The following is a 24611-nucleotide window of genomic DNA, read 5'->3' as shown; positions in this document are numbered from 1 at the left end:
GCCATTTCCTCCTCCAGAGGATCTTCCTGACTCAGGAATTTAACTCATATCTCCTGCATTGGCAGGTGGATTCTTTACCACTGAGCCAGCAGGGAAGCCCCTCCTTTGTTTACATAATGGTAAAATAAAATGGTATCTGTGGACAAACACTAGGAGAGTTGGCTTTTTAATACTTTGCTCTCAGCTATAATTATATACCATAGAGTGAAGAGGAGAGTAATTTGGAGAGAAAAGAAGAAAAGCATTTGATTGTGAGCTTTTCTGTGTTTGTGGTAGACACTAGTACTGATCACTAATCTCTGGTTTTCATTTTTTATGGGGCACAGAGGAGAATTGTACTTCTCTTCTCCCTTGATGGTGGGTTTTAGTCATGTGACATGATTTGGCCAATAAAATATGATCGGGGGCTAGGTGAAAGCTTTGATTACTTGTACTTTCTTCTTGCTCTTCTGCAGAGATGATCATGGAAATTACGTTTGCCATGAGATCAAAGTATACATTATAACACCAAGTAAACCTGTGGAATACAGGTGTTATAGAAAGTGACCCAGGAGGCTGCAGTGGGCTGCCTGATTAAAAATTTAATTTGTGTTTTGTTAAACCATTGCACTTTTAGTGTTGCTTTTTACCACAGTACAGTCTAGCTTATCCTAGCTGAGATATCTATTTACTTTTTATATACAGGTGACCCTTGAATACCATGGGACACTTAAACTGCGTGGGTCCATTTATACTTGATTTTTTTTTTCCATTATATATACTACGAGTGTGCATGCATGCATGCATGCTGTGTCATGTCCAACTCTTTGTGACCCAATGGACTATAGCCCACCAGGCTCTTCTGTCCAAAGAATTCTCCAGGCAAGAATACTGTAGTGGGTTGCCATGCCCTCCTCCAGGGGATCTTTCCGACCCAGGGATGGAACCTGAGTCTCCTGTGTTTCCTGCATTGCAGACAAATTCTTTACCAGTGAGCCACCGGGCAAGCCCTATGTACTACACTACTGCACAATTCATGGTTGACTGAATCCTTAGATGAGGAACCATGGATATGGAGGTCCCACAGTAGAACTTTATGGGGATTTTTGACTGTGTGGAGGGTCTACATCCCTAACCTCCATATTGTTCAAGGTTTCAACTGTATATATAAATATTTTTGTGCATACACACACACACGCATGCACATGATTTTACAGAAAATAAATTTAGTAATTATAACAACTCAAAAGATACCAAACATCTGTTTGTGAAATCACACAATACTGTGTGATTCCCATTGGCCTCTGTGTAATATATTATTTATAGCTCTACAGTGCATGTCTCCATGCCTTCTTTCTCTAAGCACTTAATATTCTACTCTTCTTCAGATAATCATACTCATTTCTCTTACCTTATACCTTTCTGAAATTTCAGTTGTCAAAATCATTTTACGTTTAATAATAATTTGGAATACACTTTGATTGTTGGGAAAAAAATGAATTTCAAAGGAGTTTAGCAGATAACAACTTTATAGGAGTTAAAAGAGCAGAGTATATTGTGGGGAATGCCTAGTTGATCTGGGTGGTTGGATCATAAGTTAGAAGGCAGCCAGGAGTGGAGATGAGGGTCATGGCAGAAAATATGTGTGGATAATTCTTTCCTGTGCTGCCTTACATCTATATATCACAACAAGATATTACATTCCATTAAGTTCTACAACATTTCCATTATAAACACAATCTGAATCCTAAGAGGAAAATACTGACTACCAGAAACATAAGATTCTCAGAGGGCTTTAGCACACTGTATGCTAAATTGCAGACAGACATGTTAGTTCCCTTTGAATCAGTAATTTAACTCTTTTCCCTTATTTTTCCATCGAATTTTCAGTAGGTCACTCTCAAGTCAAAATTTAATCTTATGTGGTTGAAGTGGTAGAGCCAAAATGAAATTGCATGCTGTAGGGGGAAAAAATTTAACCTACTTTTAATAGCCCCTTTGAAAGATACTTTGAAGACATGACTTACTCTCATAGTATGTTGACTATTTGAAGAATGAATTATTATATCCTTGTCAAATTTTAAATAGCATGCTGTTAAAAATATTAGTCACACAGGGGCCTGTTTGACAGTAATGTCACAGAAAAACTCTGGTCTGTATGCACAGGCAGAGTCTGCAACTTAATATTATAGTTGCATGGAGCTCTGCCTTTCACGGGCATCCACAAAGAAGTGGGGGTGGGAAACCACTTCAGCTTGCCTTGGAACATTGGTGGGTCTCTGCCAACCGATGCTGAGTGGGTTTGTGTTTCCTCTCTGCCTGTCCTTTCTCAGCAGAGCTTAGCGGAGAGCCTAAAAGAAATGAAAAAGCTATCATTGCAACTGGGAAGAGTTTCTTTCTTTAAAAAAAAAATACATCCAAGAAATATGAGTTGAGATCTAGACTAGAGGTTGTAAAGAAAATGATCCAAGAATTTCTTTTAAAAGGCAAGTTTTTTTTCTTAAGCCTAAAAAATAAGATTAGAAACTGTCTTGGATGAGTCCAACTGTGATTAAAAAAATAAACCTTTTATAGTTGAGTCAAGAATTGTTCCCCTTTTTGTTCTTTGACTTTTCCTTGCAGGGAAAGGGGCAATCTTTACCTAATCAGAGCAAAGCCAGAAGAATCACTGAGGCAGCGGAAGCGTCACACAGGTGAAGGTCAGGCCAATTTTCCCCCAGTAATGCTGTTTTATCACTCATCCAACAAAGATTGGGGCCTTTCTTTCCTTGATCCTTTTGTGCTTTCCCCTATTACTTTAACAGATCTGAACAAGCCAGAGAATTCTTCATCCAAAAGTTCCATTTAGCTCCATTTATTTCAAATCCTCCAAATTTCACATCTCGATGTTATAGCAACTTGCGGGTAATATAAAATCCATGTATCAGGCAGGAAGGCAAAGATATCTAAAAACAGAATTGACACAGGACACTGATTGTTTTCACTGGTCCTTTGCCCCTCGGCGCTGGCCTTCACGTCAGCCCCGTGCATCCGGCCACCTTCTAGTTTCAACGGGTTCTGTCTTCTGTGTGTCTACTACACGTGGGTGCTGTTGATGAAACATTAAGTTACAGACTGGATGATGTGCTTGGACAAGGATCGCGTTGAGAAGCCAAGACTGTCAAAGACTTACCCTAGGAATCTGTGGGGTCGTAAACAAATGTATTCTGCAGTGGCCTCTGAGTAACTGTGACAGCTATAATAGTTCAGGTCACAATGGTACTCTAGTAACCCATTTACTCTTAGGAGTAGGTTTGGTATTGTTGCAATAGGATATCAACAGGAAGAAATGGGGAAAGTTACGTTTTGCAAAGATAAAGTTAAAAATTTGTTTAATAATTTAAAAATAAACACTATTTTTAAAGTATAGCAGTAAGCTTTTTGTAATTTATTTTTTAATTGGAGGATAATTCCTTTACAATGCTGTGTTGGTTTCTGCTGTACAATGCAACTCAGTCGTGTCTATATATATATATATCCCCTGCCTCTTGAGCCTCCCTCCCCCAACCCATCCCACCCCTCTAGGTTGTCACAGGGAAAAGTATAACATTTTGATATATAACTAAGGCACTGCTGCCAAGTCCTGGCAGCTTTGACTCAGTCTTCCTGTATCTGAGGAACTCTAAATTATCCTGGCTTGCTTACCCTGCCCTCTCTCCACCTTTCTCCTTTCACTGATCTTTTTTTCTCACATCTTACTTGCCAATTATTTCTCTCTCCTTTTTCCTTTTCTTCCTTCCCCAGAGCCCAGGTGAGGGGATGGCTGCTTTCAGATGGAGGGATCCCTTCTCAAAGTGGTTTAAAGTAGATTTTTAAAGCTAAAAAAATTTTATAGTTTCATGGACATACTGAAAATGTTATTTCAAGAAGACTGTAATGAATGTCTAAATGCTAGCCATTTGACTGCTTTAGAGATGAGTAGATAAGGGTCTCCAAGAGGATCAATATTCATATTTAATCATAAATACTTTGCATTTATTATAAAAGATCCAGAATTATTTGCAGGCTCTTTATCAGTTCATATTAATCTCTATTTTGAAAGAGAAAGAATTTAAAATATCACTAGTCCTTCCTTTATTTTGAAATATACTTTCTACCACCCATTTTGTATCTGCAAACTTCAATAATACCTACATTTGCTTCCCACTGTCCAGAGTTCTGTTTATCTTCAAATGGAACAATTTTTCAAACCACAATTCTTAAATTAAGAATTCAGTGACTTTCAGTTCTATTACAAATATGGATAAAATCAAAATGCTTACTTGGTAGCTTTTTATTTGGTTCTCAAAGCAGCTTTCAGAAAACAGTAATGTACAGTTCCCTGTCTGGCACAGTAAACAACAGAACATCTTTTATCTCTCAGTTGATGTTAGTATGCTCACTTAACCAGCCATTGTATCTTGTTTCTTCTAAGAGTTATAGATATTTAAATACAGTGAATGCTCTATGACATTGCTTCTGTTGTGAAGTTAATTCTTTTCCTGGAGGAGAAGATCAATTCACAATTACTTCAGGGCAGTCAATATAGGCCATCTTAGTTGGCCACTAATTAAGCAATAAGATATGATAAGCAATGTATTTCTGGGCAATTTAACGTATCTATGGAGAGATTTTTTTTTAAAGCAAGAGGCTAAAGGTCAAGTGACTTTAACCACTTAAGAAGTTCACTGCCAGAAATTTTCTATTACTACAAGGATACTTAAATGTAAATTATTGAAACTAATACAAACACAGGATGTTTTTAGTGGATACTTAGGAAATCAAGCCAAAACATTTTTTTTTAAGTTAACTAATGGAAGTGATATACATTGTACTACAGTTTACTATACAGCATCTCATTTAATTTTCCAGTGATCTGGTGAGGTGCCTCTTATCCTTATTATACAGTTGAGGCACATGAAGCACTGGCTAAAGTGCTTTGCACTATGATTTAGAATTCTGCAATTAAATATTGTTGGATTCCAACATGTACACACTGCTATATTTAAAATAGGTGACCAACAATGTCCTACTGTTTAGTACAGGGAACTCTGCTCAATGTTATGTGGCAGCCTGGATGGGAGGGGAGTTTGGGGAAGAATGGATACATGTATATGTATGAATGAGTCCCTTTGCTGTTCACCTGAAATTATCACAACATTATTAATTGGCTATACTCCAATATAAAATAAAAAGTTAAAAAGTGTTCTTAGATTCCAAGCTCTTGATTTAGCTGACTTAAAGCATTCTTCTCCCCTACCCAAAATGTAACTCCTTTTCTTTTTTGAGATCAAAGTTCTTTTTTAAAAACAGGGCTAACTCGTAGGTTACTAGAAAACCAATTCTCCAAACTTCATGACTCCTTTTTTAGTGAGTTTTGCAAAAATTAATAAGAGTTATTAAGTAAATCATTCATTAATCCCTGAAGAGCAAATATAATAGTAGCCATGCTAGACCAGACATCTGGAAAAAACTTTTGGGCTTTACTGGACAATATTAAGATTTTTCTGGAGAATGCCCCACCATGCTGAGATTCTTTCTTGATTTTCGTTGTGTTCAGTTGTTAAGTTGTGTCTGACTCTTTGCAACCACATGGACTGAAACACTCCTGGCTTCTCTGCCCCCTATGATCTCCCAAAGTTTGCTCAAATTCATATCCATTGAGTCAGTGTTGGATGTGAGAGTTGGACTAGAAAGAAAGCTGAGCACCGAAGAATTGATGCTTTTGAACTGTGGTGTTGGAGAAGACTCTTGAGAGTCCCTTGGACTGCAAGGAGATCCAACCAGTCCTTCCTAAAGGAGATCAGTCCTGAATGTTCATTGGAAGGACTGATGTTGAAGCTGAAACTCCAACACTTTGGCCACCTGATGCGAAGAGCTGACTCATTGGAAAAGACCCTGATGCTGGGAAAGATTGAGGGCAGGATGAGAAGGGGACGACAGAGGATGAGATGGTTGGATGGCATCACTGACTCAATGGACATGAGTTTGGGTAAACTCCAGTAGTTGGTGATGGACAGGGAGGCCTGGCGTGCTGCGGTCCATGGTGTTGCCAAGAGTCAGACACGACTGAGCGACTGAACTGAACTGAACTGAACTGAAGTGATGCTTTCTAACCATTTCATCCTCTGCCACCCTTTTCTTCTTTTGCCTTCATTCTTTAACAGCATCAGGGTCTTTTCCAATGAGTCAGCTCTTCTCGTCAGGCAAGATGCATCTTCATAACATTGTCCTACTTATGCACCTATTCTATCTCCCTTGGTCTAGGCACTCATCGTCCACACCTGCCTCCTAGGTGCTGTGCTCAACTCTACTCTTCCTGTATGTATGGACATACTCTATTAGTTTCTTATTATGAGAGAAACATGGTCATCTCTCTCTTAGAATTAATGGGTTAATTTTTCCTAAGTTACTCCTGACCCCTCACTCAGTATGCTTTAGACTTAACCTCTCAATTCCACCCATCTGTTTTGTTTTCCTCCTCTACTGATTCCCATATTCCCTGCCTATTGTTTTCAGTAGAGATACCCTGATAAGAAGCACCTAATTTCATTTTATATTCCAAGTGCTTATCATAGTATCTAACATATATTCTATGTGCTTAGTTGCTCAGTTGTACCTGACTTTTGTGACCCCAGGGAGAATGCCACGGGGATTCTCCATGCAAGAATACTGGAGTGGGCTGCCATGCCCTCCTCCAGGGGATCTTTCCAACCCAGGGATCAAACCCAGATCTCCTCCTTTGCAGGCAAATTCTTTACCACCTGGGCCACCAGGGAAGCCCAACTCCAGTTATATTCTATACTCAATAACTAATTGTTTTATTTGCTACATTGATTTATGAATAATTTCATGGATCCAGAATTTCAAACATTAACTAAATAGTAACCAACACAGAATATTCTTTAATATCTAGCTTAATTTTTTATCATGGCTCTTTTAGCTTTCTGAACTCACTTTTACTTTTAATATGGCGAGACTGTTGCTCAGTCACTTCAGTTGTGTCTGATTCTTTGTGACCCCCATAGACCGTAGCCCACCAGGCTCCTCTGTCCATGGGATTTTACTGGCAAGAATACTGGAGTGGGTTGCCATTGCCTCCTCCAGGGCATCTTCCTGATCCAGAGACTGAACCCAGGTCTCCTGCGTCTCCTGCATTGCAGGCGGATTCTTACTGCTGAGCCATTGAGGAAGCCCTAGATTTTCTTTCTTTGTCTTCACTAAAGCATTTTCTTCTGTCAGTTTCTGTGGCACACCACTCACCTTGCTTTTATTCTGTCTAATGACTTTACTCATTCATTTATTCAGTATCTACTGAGGATTGACTATGCTTCTGTCTTTTTTTCATGTTATCAAGATTACAGTTTTTGCAGAACTCAATAGCTTTATACTGATTTAAAATCATTTGCAGATTCTCACTATGCATCATTTCTCTGTCTTAATTTTCCAAATTGTAGTCTTATTGTATCTGTCTGTGTACATGTGCACACATGTATATTCCTGGATATATTCCAGGTCAGAATTTGTTGAGTCAGTTATTATGCAGGTGACATTTTTAAACTAAAAGAATCCCCCTTGGTTCCTCTTTTGGTCAAAATCAGAGGAAATGCACAAGTATGGTCTTCTGTTTCGTTTAAACCTAGGTGAGTTCATCAAAAAGTAATTGAGGCTCTCAAGTTTTGGGGAGGGGATTTTGATTTGAAATGTTGAAGGGTATAACTATTTTCATAGGCGTGAATTTGTGAAGTTGTATGCAATTCTACAGAATCTGGCTGGAGGGGTGCCTGTCTAAAGGAGGAACCAACCTAAAGAGAAGAAGACCCGAGAGGTGAAGGGAGCTGACTTCTGATGTCATTCTTTGAATTTCTGAATCCAGTTTTATTCCCAGTTCTCATTATTAATCATGAAAACAAACAATAACTTCATCTACCTCTTTTCTTTATACCAATTGGAACTTTTAAATTTTATTTCAGCTTTTGTCACTTGAAACTAATAAGATATTCTTAAAATTTGGGTTATAATAGGGATGAATTGTAGGATCCAAATAAATTACTTTCTCCAAAATTTATTACCTGAAATATTCACCCAGGATTCAGATTTATTCTGTACGAAATAAATATCACTTTTGAAAGGACTGTTTATATATATATATATGTGAGTCACCCACATTTTGGAATCTCTGCCCATATTTACAATCCGAAATAAATATCACTTTTGAAAGGATTGTTTATATGTATATATATGAGTCACCCACATTTTGGAATCTCTGCCCGTATTTACAGTCCTTTAGATTCCAGTAAGCCCTATGTCTAATGAAACTGGGGAAGGTAAAGGTATTTTCAAAATTCATTATTATTCTCTCCTTTGTCATGTTCCCAGGGTGAGGAACAGATAAATTACCACAGATAGGTCAAGCCTAGATCAAGTCTAGCTTGCCAAATATAAATTTATGGTCAAAAATAGGCTTTTAATAGTTTCCTCAGAAACATATTTTATAATATGGATTCGATAGAGTGTTTACCACTTTCTCTTCATGATTTCACTGTTAAGGAAGACTTGCAGCCATCAAATTATGGTGTCACATAAAAATTTACTCAACAAAGTCTTGTCAAAATCTCAGGCAAAGTAGTGTCTTTATGGTGAACTGTTTGAGTGCTGCTTCGTGTTTAAGTGAAATTCCATGGACACCATGCATTTTGAGGTCCAACACTGAGACGAAACTTCAAGGTGTACTTTGTTCATCTTTTCTAGGCCTCTGAGGTCTGCACAAATATTAAGCTTTTATCCTTAGAATGCTTTTTCAGACCGTTGCCAGGAAGACCTAGTCTGCTATATTGCTGCAGATGGCTGTCTCTAATAGACCAATAGTTATTAGAATCTCAAATCACAGGTTCTTAGATTCCCCCCTGCCCACCCCCCGCCCAGCACCTAATTTTTCCTTTTTTTCCCCCATTTGTAAAAGGCTTCTGTAAGAATTACTGTACATGCACAAAAAGGCCCCATTTAGAAAATAGTTTGTGCATCCCCATTCTGTACAGTAATGGCCCATATAACTGTATTAAGTCAGTTCCTTTAATAGGCAGAGTGCCTTTTTAGTTTGTGAGAAATATGCCCCTGCTGAGGTTTGAACCAGGTACCCTTGGATCTAAAAGCACTTGCTTTACTCTTTAGAGAAAGTGAAATCTTCTTAAAAGGGGGTTGAGGGGAGGGGGGAGTTCTCTGACTTTGGAACCGTATTTTCAGCAACTTTATTTTTCTTTCTGAGTTGCTTTCTTGGTCTTTTCCCTCCATCCTTTGTTTTATCTGTTCTACTTCATTATTTGGCTCATGTGGGCTTTAATAAATATGAATATGAACCTTTGCATCTAAGATCAGCATTTAATATCTAATAATGGTAACATTGTTGAGCTAAACAATCTGTAAATTCCAGGTCTCAAACTTGGACTACAGAAGCTCTAATATATTCCCACCTCGAAGACTTCATGAGTCTAAGTTATTTGTGTCAAGTTAAAAGTAAAAATACTTTTTCCCATGGAAGAACAATGACCTTATACTATGAATTGTATTCTATCTGTTTATTGCTTCATGGTGGCCATTTTACCAACAAGACTTCTAGAACACTGTTTATAAAAATATATTGTGATAATTAAAGAAAAGTTTAATCTCATGACCCCTTGGATTTCCATTATACACCAGTTAGCCAAATTCTAGTGATCTTGCTGCAATTCATGATGTAACATGCCATGATTCTTTGCAAATCTCTTCATATTCAAAAAGGTTTACAAGCTCAAGGTACGAGCTTTTTTATAGGATTTCTTGTTTTATTGTCAAAACCAGATTGTGTTCCCAATGTTTGAGTATGTAGCAATCTCCAATAAACAGGACAGAGGGAATAATATGTTATAATAGCACAGTAACCAAAGGGACTTTCCTCCTCTTTTGTCATAGCAGAGTACCATTTGGATTACAATAGCCACAGGAAAGAGGGTTTAGATGCTTAGTTGCCATTGTTTCATCACTAAACACTTCTTAAATGTTCACAATATGCCAGGTGCTTTATGGAACACATGAAGACTAGTTCTTGCATAGGAGGGAAAAGTTTATTCAGGGATAACATTGGACACACTGTAATTACTCCCACTGCAGCCATATATATATATAGCAAACAGGGTTTCTGGGTACAGAAAAGAGAATTTATCAAGGCATGTTTCCTTTTTGTTGCAATGCCTGCCCTGATTCTTCACCCATAACTCTCTGAGGGTAAACTTTTAACAATTTAGATCTGAATTTAGTATTTCATTCAAGGTCAGAATATGAGAAATATTGTTATTTAATGGATCTTTGAAAGCCAGGGATCCCTGTATGAATTCTTTCTTGGACAGTGAAATTGCAATCCAGCTCTAAGTTCCAGGAATCACCTGAGGTTCAAAGCTGACCTGAGATCAGACTGAATCCAAGGAGGAGTCTTTGACCCAGAAAGCAATACCAGGTCTATACTAGAAGACATACTATACTATACTATATTGGAAGACAAAGTCTCAAAATTAGTGCTTTTTAATTACTTATAGTCTCATTAGTGTCAGACCCAGTTAACCATACAGTATATATGTGATTGTCCAATAAATATGCAACAAATATTTGTGGAACAAGAGGAGTTCAAGAAACTGTAGTAAGAAAATAACTAATCTCTGACCACAAAAAAATGAAATTAATATTTCCAAGACAATTGGATACCTTGATAACTGAGAAGTGCTGGATCTGAGTTTGGGTTTCCCTAACCTAGACCATCTGACCTGCCTCCTGAGAAACCTATAGGAAGTTCAGGAAGCAACAGTTAGAACTGGACATGGAACAGCAGACTGGTTCCAAATAGGAAAAGGAGTACGTCAAAACTGTATATTGTCACCCTGCTTATTTAACTTATATGCAGAGTACATCATGAGAAACGCTGGGCTGGAAGAAGCACAAGCTGGCATCAAGATGGCCAGGAGAAATATCAATAACCTCAGATATGCAGATGACACCACCCTTATGGCAGAAAGTGAAGAGGAACTAAAGAGCTTCTTAAAGTGAAAGAGGAGAGTGAAAAAGTTGGCTTAAAGCTCAACATTCAGAAAATGAAGATCATGGCATCTGGTCCCATCACTTCATGGCAAATAGATGGGGAAACAGTGGAAGCGGTGTCAGACTTTGTTTTTTTGGGGGCTCCAAAATCACTGCAGATGGTGATTTCAGACAAAATTAAAAGACACTTACTCCCTGGAAGGAAAGTTATGACCAACCTAGATAGCATATTGAAAAGCAGAGACATTACTTTGCCAACAAATGTCTGTCTAGTCAAGGCTATGGTTTTTCCAGTAGTCATGTATGGATGCGAGAGTTGGACTGTGAAGAAAGCTGAGCACCGAAGAACTGATGCTTTTGAACTGTGGTGTTGGAGAAGACTCTTGAGAGTCCCTTGGACTGCAAGGAGATCCAACCAGTCCATTCTAAAGGATATCAGTCCTGGGTGTTCTTTGGAAGGAATGATGCTAAAGCTGAAACTCCAGTACTTTGGACACCTCATGCAAAGAGTTAACTCATTGGAAAAGACTCTGATGCTGGGAGAGATTGGGGGCAGGAGGAGAAGGGGATGAGAGAAGATGAGATGGTTGGATGGCATCACCCACTCAATGGACGTGAGTTTGAGTGAACTCTGGGAGTTGGTGATGGACAGGGAGGCCTGGCGTGCTGTGATTCATGGGGCACAGAGTCTGACAAGACTGAGTGACTGAACTGAACTGAACCTAGACTTTTACGTACACTGCATACATGCTAAGTCACTTCAGGTGCCTAACTCTTTGCAACCCAAAGAACTGTAGCCCACCAGGCTCTTCTGTCCATGGGATTCTCCAGGCAAGAATACTGGAGTGGGTTGCCAAGCCGTCCTTCAGGGGATCTTCCCAACCCAGGGATCAAACCCGCATCTCTTTATGTCTCCTGCTTTAGTGGGTAGGTTCTTTGCCACTAGTGCCACCTGGGAAGTTTTTCTTTCAGGGTCAATAATTAAGCATTTTAAAAGTTTTCCTAGCCATAAGAATGTTCCACTGAACTCTTTGCAAAAATTTTCTCCTTTCTCAATTATTTTCTGGAAAACAATTTTTTTTTAAGGAGCTCACAATTTCAGTAATACAGATAAAGGGCTTCAGTGGTTTGTTTTGCTAACTGAGAGAGTGAAGTTAAAAGGTTTATTAGTTCCTTGCCAGCATCACCAACTCAATGGACATGAATCTGAGCTAACTTGGAGAGATAGTGGAGGACAGAGGAGCCTGGCATGTTGCAGTCCAGGGGGTTGCAAGGAGTCAGACACAACTTAGCTACTGAACAACAAAGTTCCTTTCTTATATATCTCTGGGTCAAGAATAGGAAGGCTTTGAATGCTTAAAGGAGGTAACAAAAGTGTCACTGAAATAATGCAAAAGTACAGAAAGGGAACATTAAATTTTAGACTTCTTGTTTCTGCATGAAAAAGTAAATGTAAAAGTTGTGTACAGTTATTTCAAACAATCATGAGCACAATATCCAGCTGAGAATTTTGGTCATTTTCATATAATTGTATTTTCTTGTTCAGTAGCTTAGAACATATTTCTCTCCAGGACTCTCCAAATTCAACTCAGTGTAGTCAATACCTTTTCTTTCCACTTTCAATTCTTTCTTAAAGGAGCATAATTATCAACAAAAGTTTTCTATAAAGATAAGGAGAGATCAAATTGCAGTATAAAGTCTTCTGAAGGATTACCATTACCTTCCACTGTATCTTCTTTTAATTAATTGCCCTGCCTTCTCCTGCAGATAAGTAGCATTTTGAAAGAGGGAGCCTCCAGTGAGGTGCAACCAGAACAAAATGCTCTCTCTCCTCTTCCTGCTCCCTCCATTCTCTGCCACTCTTACCGTAATCATTCAAACCTCTTATTCAGACTTGTTTTCTCTGCTACTTTCATGAAATCTCAAGCAAGTGCCCTAACTTTTTCTGGACATTCTTAGATAATAAGTCCCACAGTCAATTTTGGTAGAAACAAGTTCTCATAGATATGAAAATATCCCATCCAGGGAAATACTGAAAATCTGCTGTATTTTACATAAAATCAAAATTTCTCCTCCTTTTTCAGTATAGAAGTGTTTTAGGTACATCACGCAAAGGAGAGTAAGAGCATGGTTGACTTCATCTTTGTTCCTTATCCTTGCTGTCCGATTGTAGTCAGTCCTTCTCCTTACATCTAACTCTTGGCAACCACAGATCTGTCCTCTTTCTCTATGTGTGCTTGCATGCTCAGTTGCTCAGTTGTGTCTGACTCTGTTGACTGTCTGCCAGGCTCCTCTGTGCATGGGGTTCTCCAGACAAGAATACTGTAGTGGGTTCCCATTTCCTCCTCCACGGGATCTTCCTGACCCAGGGATCAAACCCACATGTCCTGAGTCTCCTGAATTGGCAGGCAGATTCTTTTACCACTGAGCCATCAGAGAAGCCCACTCTATTTCCCTATAGTTTTGCTTTTTTCAGAAAGTTGTGGGAAATACAGTTTTAGTATGGCGTTCACTTCTGTTCCATAGAAACTCCCATGATTATGCTACGTTGTATGGGTGAGCGAAATACAATCACACAAGCCCTTTAAAAGCAGAAAATTTTTGACAGCTGGTAACAGAAAAGGAAATCAGAGCAGGAGGGAGATTCAAGGTGAGGTTTCTGGCTTGCTGACAAAGGGAGTCAGTGGAAAGGACCTAATAGTGAACTCTAGGAAGTGAGAGCAATTCCCCGCTAACAGGCAGCAGGGAAACTAGCACCAGAATCCTTCAGTCATAAGGAACTAAATTCTGCCAACACCTGAATGAACCTGGATACTGCTTCTTTCCCAGAACCTCTGGATAAGTGTCCAGACCAGCTGACACTTTAATTTTCTTTTTTAGAAGATCCTAAGCCATGAACTCAACTGAGTTTGCCCCAGACTTCTGACATACAGAAATATGAGCTAATAAATGGACATTGTTTTAAGCTGCTGAATTTCTGATAATTTGTTCTGCAGCAACAGAAGACAACTACAGACATGTCAATGAAATTATAGAATATGTTACCTTTGAGGACTCACTTCTTTCCGTCAACATAATGCATTGGAAATTCATTCATATTGTAATATGGATCACTGAGTAATATTCCAGTGAACAAATGTACAATTTGTTTATCTGTTCACCACTTGAAAGACATTTGTGTTGTTTTTAGTTTTGGAGGGGAGAGAAAGGCTACTCTAATCATTAGCATATATGTTTTAGGTAAAAATAAGTTTTCATTTCTTTGCATAGAAATCTAGGAGTAGGATTCACATTACATAGTAAGTATATGTTAAAATTGGTAAGACACTGCCAAACTGTTTTCTAAAGTGGTTGTACCATTTTGCATTTGCACATATTTGCAATATGTGGGAGTCCCAGTAGGCATTGCCGTTCTTATTTATTCTAGCCATGTGAATAGGTGTATAGCAGTCTATCACTATTTAATTTTATTTTAAATACATTTATGACAAACTTTAGAGGTTCTGCACAATGATCATTTTTATAGAATTGTGATACAAACATAAACATATTTTCATTTCTTTATTTGAAAATCACATTTTGAAAATATAGCTTGGATTAAGGCCATCACATTTTTAGATACTAAGAGTTTTCCACTGAGATGTTAAGAAAGCAGATCTGGGCTGAGATTCACTCATTTATTCAATGTTTACTGATACCAGCTACTGGATGTGTACCAGGAATGATGCTGGATTCCAGGGATAGCATATGTGGAACATGTGGCCCTACCCTCAGGAAGTTCATCCACTCTGAGGAAACATATATGATGTGTACTTGTAATGTAATCAGTCCCATCACTTCATGCCAAATAGATGGGGAAATAATGGAAAGAGTGACAGACTATTTTCTTGGGCGCCAAAATCACTGTGGACGGTGACTGCAGCCATGAAATTATAAGATGCTTGCTGCCTGGAAGAAAAGCAATGAGAAACCTAGACAGTGTATTAAAAAGCAGAGATAGTACCGTGCCAACAAATGTCCATCTAGTCAAAGCTATGGGTTTTCCAGTAGTCATGTGTGGATGTGAGAGCTAGACCATAAAAAAGGCCGAGTGCCAAAGAATTGATGCCTTTGAACTGTGGTGCTGGAGAAGACTCCTGAGAGTCCCTTGGACTGCAAGGAGATCCAACCAGTCCATCCTAAAGGAGATCAGTCCTGAATATTCATTGGAAGGACTGATGCTGAAGCTCCACTACTGTGGCCACCTGACGCAAAGAGCTGACCCATTGGAAAAGACCCCGATGCTGGGAAAGATTGAAAGTAGGAGAAGAGGATGACAGAGGATGAGATGGTTGGATGGGATCACCGACCCAATGGACATGGATCTGAGCAAGCTCCAGGAGATGATGAAGGACAGGGGAGCCTGACGTGCTGCAGTCCACGTGGTCGCAAAGAGTCAGACATGACTGAGCAACTGACAACAACAAATGTAATCTGGCAGTGGTCACGTTTAAGGTACATGAACAGGAATATGAGGTTACAGGTGAGGGAGCAGGCTAGTGAGGTGATGAGCTATGACTCTAGGTGTGCAATGCCTGAGAAAGACTTACTATCAGGGAATATTAATAGGGAAGATTCATTATAGAATGGACTACTGGTATACAATTGGAGTCATTTTGAATAACCTAATGACAGATCTTTTCTCTTTTGAAATCCTTCCCAAATAGCTGTGCTGGATATATAATTAAGCATAATATATCACATGATTTTGTAGATTCCTAATAGGAAAGGTTCTTATTTTCACAGATGTGTTTTCTTGGTAGAAGCACAAAACTGGGTAAAACAAACATGATTTGGATTTCTTTTTTTGAGAAGCGCCAATAAACACAGTAAATAGGATTTCTTGGCAAAATCTTTCTCGCTTCAATGTTGCCTTTGTTTTGAAGTTAGTCAATCATTTTTGCAGCACAAATATGTATGTGTATGTATGTATGTATGTATGTTTGTGTATGTGTATCAGTTAAACAGAGTTGGAAATCATTAAAAATATTAGAACTAAGTCATCATGTGAGGAAATACACATGCTTGTAAGTAGCTGCTTCTGCTAGCACTGGGATTTTTAAGTCTCACATTCAAGAACAAATTACCTGTATTCTAACATGAATAGTATAGCATGAGTTAAAGGCAACTAAAAGGGCATTTGTAATTCTGTCTTTCTAGTACACCCAGTGTTTACCATACTCAGAGCCAGAGCAAAATGTGGCAGGTCTCTATGTGTGAGAATAGTTGTGAATAAACAAAATTGTGCCAAACAGATTAGGACTGACATATAATTGACTAAATAGGGCGTTAATCATCCAGTTGTTGTAAGAACATTCTCACACACAAAGCCGAGTTCTAAATCAAGTATTTGGACATTGTGAGTTTTATTTGATTTTAAATTTCAGAAGAGTTTTCATTGAAGTAACATTTACTTTCGAGGTGTGTAATCTGGGCTCAGCAGGTTGTAATGTTATAGCCTTTGATGTTCACCAAGTTTGTTTATGAACTGTGTGAGAGATGGCAATTCAATATCTTCCACAAAAATTCAGAGACAAACACAGAACATCTTTTTTCTATCCTATTCATAAGAGTGTCCTTACTGCCAGAATGTAACCAAAGATCTGTCAGAAATGTAAAGGAGATTGCATCTGTGCACCAAAGAGAATGTGATTGGTGTACCAATTGCAAAAGCCAGTGAATTTTAGGTGATTTCAGAATGTACCACAATGAGTGTGACATCCTGGAGTATTTTCAAAGCTGACTGAGGCTATGCATAAGCACCCAGTCTATAGACTGTGAGTGATTTATACACACCAACATATTTTCAGAATATTAAGTGTATTTTCTTTTGTTTGTTTTTGGCTTTTTGCAACCTTACAGCTTGAGCTAGGTTTTGTGAGAGCTACAGAAACACCATATTGCAATTTTTGAGAGCTCTGCTTTTGATGGCTTGCAATAAACCACACAGGATATTCCCATTGGGGGAAAAGAAGTTGTAAACTGTCACGAATATTACCATTTACATGATTTGGAGCTTGGGGATCTCTTGTTTAGATTTTTAACTCCAGCTAATCGCAGATTTTTTTTTTTCTGTTTTGAAAACAATGATTTGAATGTAAACCAATGCAAAGAGGCCCAATAAAGGAATGTCAGCAAACTAATTAATTTCTATAAAAAACAGAAAGAAATTTCACATGCTCTGATTTTTCTATTTTTGAGGATGGCTCCAGAACACACACTTCATTTGCAGAAACACTCAAAACAAATTCTACTGACTAACATAGAGTTTATCTCTGTCTTTGTCTAAAGATGACATCCAGCCAGGTAGCACTGTGAAAATATATTAACACTCACCCAAAAGAGGTAATTAGGAAATGTCAGATGAAAACACTAAAAAGAAAAAAAATATTAAAAAGTCACAAACTTGTACTACTGACAAGGATAGGATTTTCATAAAACTATTAATTTAGAATGTTAAATGGTAGACTTATCATCTCTGTTATGTTCAAAGCAGACAGGATAATGGTGGGTCTCAAGATTTTTCAATTTATTTTTCCCTTCTTACAAAGACATTCTTCTTGAATTCTCTACAAATGCAGCCATCTTGTCAGAATCATTTTCAAAGTGAAATGTGTACCTCAAGATTAATCAATCAGATGAAGAATCCATTTGGTCAGCTTGTAAATGTAACCTGTCTATAAATAGATTTCTATGTATTTTTATTAACAAAAGTAGAAGTGTATACTTATGAACACTAAAAGAATCTAATTTCAAAAATTATTGTACATATCTTTTATTCAGTTTTACAAATAGGCTACTTTATATGTTTAAATAAAATGTAAGCTACCATTGTTGAGTGGGAAACCTTTAATTGTTCATTAATTTAACAAATATTTATCAAGGATCAAAAGCCAATTCCCATCTTACTGCGGCTCTTCCATTTGCAGTTACCGTCATGTCTTCCTGAATCAGAGAGCTAGGCTCTGGATAGATCTCTCTGCTTCTGCCCTTGTTTTCTTTTTCAAACTGCTTATTTTATTTATCTATCTATTTTTGGTTGTGGAGAAGGAAATGGCAACCCACTCCAGTGTTCTTGCCTGGAGAATCCCAGGGACGGGGGCGCTTGGTGGGCTGCCGCCTATGGGGTCGCACAGAGTCAGACCCGACTGAAGCGGCTTAGCAGCAGCAGCAGCAGCACACTGCCTGTGGGATCTTAGTTCCCCAAACAGGCATTAAACTCGTGCTCCCTGCATTGAAGTGCAGAGCCTTCACCACTGGACCACTAGGGAAGTCCCTGCCCATGTTTTCTTCTTGTTAAAAGAGCAGCCAGAATGATTCTGTTAAAGTATGAATAATCTTGTGGCTCTTACCTGAGCAGAATTTCCCAGTTATTCCCCATTTCACTAAGAGTAAAATCTGAAATTCTTTTAATGGCTTCAAAGACCCTAAATGGTCTGTTCCCATTCTCTGTCCTTACTTTTCCTCTCTGATTGCATCTTCCACCTCTTGCTTATGACCTTCCAAAGCTTTAGCAAATTGAGATATTCCTAGAGCTTTAGGTGTACCCCTGCCTCAGGAAATTTGCATTTGCTGTTTCCTCTAACTGGAGCACCTTTACCTGGCTACCTGCAAGACTCACCTTCTTGAGCTTTTGACTCAAATGTCAACATCTCATTGAGAATTTCCTTGCCTATTTTAAGATTCCTACACTTTTGCACTCCCACTACAAATGCAAACATTTTTGTTTATTTATTTGTTTATTTAATTTTTGTTTTTACTTTATTTTGCTTTACAATACTGTATTGGTTTTGCCATACATTGACATGAATCAGCCACGGGTGTACATGTGTTCCCAATCCTGAACCCCCCTCCCACCTCCCACCCCGTATCATCTCTCTGGATCATTCCCGTGCACCAGCCCCAAGCATCCTGTATCCTGTATCGAACATAGGCTGTCAATTCGTTTCTTACCTGATACAATACATGTTTCAATGCCATTCTCCCAAATCATCCCACCCTCTCCCTCTCCCACAGAGTCCAGAAGTCTGTTCTATACATCTGTGTCTCTTTTGCTGTCTCACATACAGGGTCATCATTGCCATCTTTCTAAATTCCATATATATGTGTCAGTATACTGTATTGGTGTTTTTCTTTCTGGCTTACTTCACTCTGTATAATAGGCTCCAGTTTCATCCACCTCATTAGAATGGATTCCAATGTATTCTTTTTAATGGCTGAGTAATACTCCATTGTGTATATGTACCACAACTTTCTTATCCATTCATCTGCTGATGGACATCTAGGTTGTTTCCATGTCCTGGCTATTATAAACAGTGCTGCGATGAACATTAGGGTACACGTGTCTCTTTCAGTTCTGGTTTCCTTGATGTGTATGCCCAGCAGTGGAATTGCTGGTTCATAAGGCAGTTCTATTTGCAATTTTTTAAGGAATCTCCACACTGTTCTCCATAGTGGCTGTACTAGTTTGCATTCCTACCAACAGTGTAAGAGGTTCCCTTTTCTCCACACCCTCTCCAGCATTTATTGCTTGTAGACTTTTGGATTGCTGCCATTCTGACTGGTGTGAAATGGTACCTCATTGTGGTTTTGATTTGCATTTCTCTGATAATGAGTGATATTGAGCATCTTTTCATGTGTTTGTTAGCCATCCATATGTCTTCTTTGGAGAAATGTCTATTTAGTTCTTTGGCCCATTTTTTGATTGGGTTATTTATTTTTCTGGACTTGAGCTGCATAAGTTGCTTGTATATTTTTGAGAGTAGTTGTCAGTTGCTTCATTTGCTATTATTTTCTCCCATTCAGAAGGCTGTCTTTTCACCTTGCTTATATTTTCCTTTGTTGTGCAGAAGCTTTTAATTTTAATTAGATCCCATTTGTTTATTTTTGCTTTTATTTCCAGAATTCTGGGAGGTGGATCATAGAGGATCCTGCTGTGATTTATGTCGGAGAGTGTTTTGCCTATATTCTCCTCTAGGAGTTTTATAGTTTCTGGTCTTACGTTTAGATCTTTAATCCATTTTGAGTTTATTTTTGTGTATGGTATTAGAAAGTGATCTAGTTTCATTCTTTTACAAGTGGTTGACCAGTTTTCCCAGTACCACTTGTTAAAGAGATTGTCTTTACTCCATTGTATATTCTTGCCTCCTTTGTCAAAGATAAGGTGTCCATAGGTGTGTGGATTTATCTCTGGGCTTTCTATTTTGTTCTATTGATCTATATTTCTGTGTTTGTGCCAGTACCATGCTGTCTTGATGACTGTGGCTTTGTAGTAGAGCCTGAAGTCAGGCAGGTTGATTCCTCTAGTTCCATTCTTCTTTCTCAAGATTGCTTTTTTTAAAGTTAATTTTTAAAGGTATTTATTTTGGCTGTACTGGGTCTTGGGTCTTCTTTGTGACACAGGCTCTGTGTGTTATGTGGGGTCTAGTTCCCTGACCAGGGACTGAACCTGAGTCCCCTGAACTGGGAGCATAGAGTCTTGTCCACTGGACCACCAGGGAAGGGAGGTCCCCTAAATGCACAGAGCTTGTCTGTCTTGCTTTGCTTGATTTTTTCCCCTTCCTTAACTCTTACCGCTATCTACTGAACTACGTATTTTACTTACTAATCTGATTTATGCACAGTTTCTCCCGCTAGAATCTAAATTCCATGAGGGCAGTGAGTTTTGTCGTTTTGTTTACTTCTTGATTTCTAACATCCGGTACAATGCCTGACACAAAGCATACTATTGTAGGGAAGTACTGCTGTAAGTGCGGGGATCCAGGTGCAATAAGTAGACAAGCTCCTCTCACCACATGACCTTCCTATGGAAGAAAGTAGTTACGACTAAGCCAGCAGGCACATACAATAGCACCAGATGAGAGATAAATGCTGTGAAGTATAACATGTCAAGGAAACATGATAAAGTGACGAGTGGTCCTGGGTGGTGGGTACTTACAGTTGGGTGGCAAGAAAAGACATTTCTGAAAGTAGCATTTGAGCTGAAGCCTGATTCACAGGAAGGAGTACAAAGATAGCTGTGTCAAAGACTACATGGTCTAACATTAGAGGGAACAGAATTTTATATTTAATAACATTTATTATTAATTAAGTCTTTATTTCTCAAATGTGACTAGGTGTTCTTTTTAAAAATTTTTTACTTTTAGAATTTAAAAAATTTTTGGCAGGGCTGGGTCTTTATTTAAGCTCAAGGGCTCTTCCTTGCTGTGCGCAGGTTTCCCTAGTTGAGGTGCATTGGCTGGGGTTCTGTCTCTGGGTCCAGAAGATCCCCTGGAGAAGGGCATGACAGTCCACTCCAGTATTCTTGCCTGGAAAACTCCATGGACAGAGGAGCCTGGCGGGCTACAAAGAAGTCGAACATGACTGAAGAAACTTAGCACACACGTGTGGGGCATGGGCTTAGTTGCCCCGTGGAATGTGAGATCATAGCTCCCCGACCAGGAGTCGAACCTGTGTCCCCTGCTTTGGAAGGCAGATTCTTAACCACTGAACCACCAGGGAAGTCTCAGTGTGGTGATTTTGAAAAAATTTAAGGTATGGTGCTTACTAAAATGTCACTTGCTCTATACCTGGGGACCAATACTCATATGAAGCAACAGATAGTAAAAGATGGAATTTTAAATAGGAGCCACAGATATGAATGCTGGCTGTAATGATCACCATGAGAGAAATTGATGACTGAAAACATGGGCAAAGGTGAGAATGAGCTTTGTGTGTGAAAAGAATAAAGATGAAATATGCTTTACTGCAGCTGAGGTTTTGTAGTAGAGAGACAGAATCTTGGGGTATGTGGAAACGGGGCCCTTGCCTTGGATGCTAACCAGAGTGTAGGACCTGTTTCTGGAAACCGTAGGAGCCATGCCCAATTCTTCCATTTTACTCACTTCTTACACACAACTCATCAGGGAGACAGGGAGACCCTGCTTCCCAACTACTTCCCGAATCATCTGCCTTTCCAGCTACTACCTTATCCAATTTACTGTCTTCTTTTGCCTGTACTATTAGAGTTCTAATTCCTCTCCCTGTTTCCACTCTTGGGCCCCTAAATTTCTTTCTGCACAAAACACATGCTCAAAACATGTTGGTCACTTCATTTTGAACTTAGAATAAATTTAAACTCCTCACCATGACCTGCAAATCCTGCACGACTTACTCTTACCCTCCAGTCTTTTATAAGAACTTCTCTGCTTCACCATGCTCTGGCCACGTCTTCCTTATGGTCTCCAGTTATTTCTGGAAATAATAGGGGGTTACGGGATCTAGTTATCTAGTTTTTGATATACTCCGAGTCATAATATTTTTTACTCATCTTCACATAGCTTTCTCCTTCTCACTCAGGAGTCACCTAAAAGTCAAATCCCTGTGGAGGAACTTCCTGACCGTCTTATCTAAACATCACCTCCATCATTCTCTGTAACATTACCCAGCTGAATCTTCTTTCTAGTTGTTAATCATCATGTGAAGATGTTTTGTGTATTTGTTTAGCTCTTTATTATCTGTCTTTCTGTACCAGTATATAAAGGCTTCCCTGGTGGCTCAGTGGTAAAGAACTCGCTTGCCAATGCAGAAGACACAGGTTCAATCCCTGGGTCAGGAAGATCCCTTGGAGAAGGAAATGGCAACCCACTCCAGTATTCTTGCCTGGAGGATTCCATGGATAGAAGAGCCTGGTGGGCTACAGTTTATGGAGTCACAGAGTAGGGCATGGCTGAGTGACAGAGGACACACCAGTATATAAACTCGGTGAAAGTAGAGGCTTTTGTTTCTCTTGTTCCTCAACATGTCTCCAGAGCCTAAAAAATAAATTTTAAGTCTTTCTGGAATGTAATAGGTAGATTAAGTTTAATTAACTGAACTGAACAGAAGTTTAATTAAATTAATGAAAATAGGAACAGTTGAAACCTTTTAACCTATCAGTTAAGTTCAGTTGCTCAGTCGTGTCCAACTCTTTTCAACCCCATGAATCGCAGCACGCCAGGCTCCCTGTCCATCACCAACTCCCGGAGTTCACTCAACCTCATGTCCATCAAGTCGGTGATGCCATCCACCCACCTCATCCTCTGTCGTCCCCTTCCCCTCCTGCCCCCAATCCCTCCGAGCATCAGGTTGTTTTCCAATGAGTTAACTCTTCGCAGGAGGTGGCCAAAGTATTGGAGTTTCAGCTTTAGCATCAGTCCTTCCAATGAACACCCAGGACTGATCTCCTGTAGGATGGACTGGTTGGACCTCCTAGCAGTCCAAGGGACTCTCAAGAGTCTTCTCCAACACCACAGTTCAAAACCACCAATTCTTCGGCGCTCAGCTTTCTTCACAGTCCAACTCTCACATCCACACATGACCACTGGAAAAACCATAGCTTTGACTAGACGGACCTTGATGTACTCTGCATATAAGTTTAACCTATAACCCCCTATTATTTCCAGAAAAAATGAAGACCATTAGGAAGACATGGCTGGAGCATGGTGAAGCAGAGGAATCCTTATAAAAGACTGGAGGGTAAGAGTAAATCATGCAGGCTTTGCAGCTCATGGTAAGGGATTTGAATTTTATTCTAAGTTCAAAATGAAGTGACCATATGTCAGGGAGTGCTTATGATGATGTGATGATGTGCTTAGTTGCTCAGTCGTTCTGACTCTTGGGACCCCATAGATGTAGCCTGCCAGGCTCCTCTGTCCATGGGATTCTCCAGGCAAGAATACTAGAGTGGATTGCTGTTTCCTTCTCCAGGGGAGCTTCCTGACCCAGGAATCGAACCCAGGTCTCGTGCATTGCAGGCAGACTCTTCACTGACTGAGCTACAAGGGAAGCCCCAGATAATAAGTTTAATTAAATTAATGAAAATAAGAACAACTGAAACCTTTTTACCTATTTATATGAAACTGGAAAGCATATGTTGAAGTAGCCTGTCAGGGAGATCTGGACTGAAAATAAAGAGGAATTGACAGCTGTGAGATATTTCATAAATCAATAGGGCCCCCTCACTGACAAGAGACAGAGAATTACAGTGAAATCAAAGGAGAATACATCAAAGATGATTCATTCTGTCATGATCAGTGAATGAGTCAAAAATAATTTTTACAAAGATTCCAGTAGCTAGATTACATAGTTAAAGTGAGATAATAGTAATTAGCAAAGGTTGCTCTATGGTTGGAAATAGTTCTTTGTACAAATTTGTTGTTGGTTTTTTTTTGTTACCATGGCATATTTTTGCAATATTACTGTTGTTGTCATTATTGTGCATTTATTTGCAATGGTGGGGCCATAATGAGGTGTGAACTGCTCCCCTGGAGTAGATTAGACACTTTTGGAAAGTTTGTATTATATCTTTGGATCCATGAGGGTGCTGTTGAGTAAACTGCTACTCCCCCACACCCACCTCATTTCTGCACATAAGAAATGTATCTCATGATACTCTAGCCTTAAAGAAAAATGTCAATGAATCTTTCAACTGTATTTATCTTTCCTAGGTCCTTTGGATTAGAATGTATTTCTAGCTATCACATTTCCCTACC

Source organism: Budorcas taxicolor, chromosome 1, assembly GCF_023091745.1.
Source record: "Budorcas taxicolor isolate Tak-1 chromosome 1, Takin1.1, whole genome shotgun sequence".
Lineage (NCBI taxonomy): Eukaryota > Metazoa > Chordata > Mammalia > Artiodactyla > Bovidae > Budorcas > Budorcas taxicolor.
This window is presented reverse-complemented; position numbering follows the sequence as displayed.